Below are 1,989 nucleotides of genomic sequence, written 5' to 3'. Positions count from 1 at the left end.
GAGACAAAGCAGATGTTCTGTGAGGTAGACAGGGCCCTGCTCTGTAGGAGCTGCTCTGAGTCTCAGGAGCACAGGGCTCACAAACACCATCCCATAGATAGGGCTGCTGAGGAGCAGAGGGAGATGATTTCAAAGCAGATGCATGCTGTATGGGAAAAGACTCAGGAAAACCAGCACAATTTACAGGAGAAGAGGAGACTCATCAACCGATGGATTTGGTATGTGAAGCTATTCCAAGGCATGACTAAGGATGTTTTTAGAGTGCTGTTTTTAGAGCTGGGTGTCCAGGAGGAGGAAAGACACCATTCCCAGCTACTGATCAATGAAGGAAGAGCCATGTTACTGCAACTCAGAGAAAGGGAAACCCAAATGCTTCAGAAGAAACATCAGCTGAGGAATATGTATCAGAAGCTGATTGAAACATACCAGAAGCCAGATGTAGACCTGCTTCAGGATGTAGAGTTGACCCTAGAAAGCTGTGAGTTAGTCTTGTTCTTCCTGCCTCTTCCTCTGAGGCCAGAGCTCAGTGCCCCTCCCATTCCTGGATTGATAGAGAGGCTCAGCCAGTACCAGGTGGAGACTGCTTTCAATGAAGCTACGCGGAATCAAGATCTTGGGAGCTGTGTTGGACACGACAATCCCGATGCAGTTTTGAATTCTGAAGAGTCCTTCCACTTTACTGCTTTTGGGCAAGAAGTCTTCAGCTCTGGGAAACATTACTGGGAGGTTAGTGTAGATGACTCTTCCACCTGGGCCCTGGGAGTTACTAGGCATTCCTCCATAGAGAGCAACCTCACTGAATCTGAGGATCTTTTCCTCCTTTTGTTTGTGAAAGAGAACACACTTTCCACCATTTTTACCACCTCCCCACTGCTGCCTCACTATGTAGAGAAGCCTCTGGGCCGGGTTGGTGTGTTTCTTGATCTTGACGATGGCAGTGTGAGTTTTTGGAATGTGGCTAAGAGTTCCCTTATCTGGAGATACCCCACTGGTGCTATCCAATTTCCTGTCAGGCCCCATTTTTTCAGTGGTAGCCTGGTGTTCTAAGTGAAGACAATCTCTATGTGTTGGGAACTCTATGGCAGAGAAACTTCCTCAAATGAGGCAAACCACTAATACTGTACTAATTTGAATTTCTCGGTGCAGTAATCCCATTTTTTCATGAAATATGTTGGTAATAATAAAATGTAAAATGTAGACACCAATACTAAATGAAGGTAAGATAAAGTAGCAACAATGTAACAAGAGAGCAAATAAATATTTAAAAATTGCTATACAAATAAACCCATGCAAAACTGAGTCCCCAGTGACTGCTTTTCACCCTGAAAGGAGTTGGAGCTCAGAATAACAATAAAAATCAACACTTAAAGCAGTGGGCACTGTTGTTTTACCAGTAATCCTTGCTACTCAGCAAGCTGAGTTCTGAGGATAATGCATAGCCAGGACGAACAAAAAAATCCAAGCGACTCTCATCTCCAATTAACCACCAAAGTGGAGTTGTGGTCATGTGGTAGAAGAAAAAAATCCCATAAGAACAGAGCTCATGCCCTAAGTTCAAGCCCCAGGAACAGCTAGAACAATAAAGCAGTACTAGTTTCAGTGACACAAAGTTCTAGAGCAGCCTTTTATTAATAGGTCCTGTTATCCATCCCGGGAGGAAAAAAAAACAAACACCTCTCTCCTAGAGCATAGGGGTGTTTACATTTTCTATTAGATTGGATTCTTTAACATTCAGTACCAATTCCTAAACAAGGGGAAAAAACATATACTCAGAAAAAGAGCTGTTAATAATTGAGAAGACTGAAAATGCATGGTTGAACACTAAAGCTGAAGGCATGTCTTTAAATAGAAGAAGTAAGTCATCTTTTGGGGGTCTACAAATGAACAGAATACTATGATAGGCTAAGAGATTCACAATAATAACTATGGCAAAGCTTAATTTATATATTAGGCATACTGAGAAGTTAACAAGAGCTACCAATTGTAACA

This window comes from Dipodomys merriami, unplaced genomic scaffold, assembly GCF_024711535.1.
Source record: "Dipodomys merriami isolate MVZ:Mamm:240054 unplaced genomic scaffold, mDipMer1.0.p SCAF_503, whole genome shotgun sequence".
NCBI classification, from domain to species: Eukaryota; Metazoa; Chordata; class Mammalia; order Rodentia; family Heteromyidae; genus Dipodomys; species Dipodomys merriami.
This window is presented reverse-complemented; position numbering follows the sequence as displayed.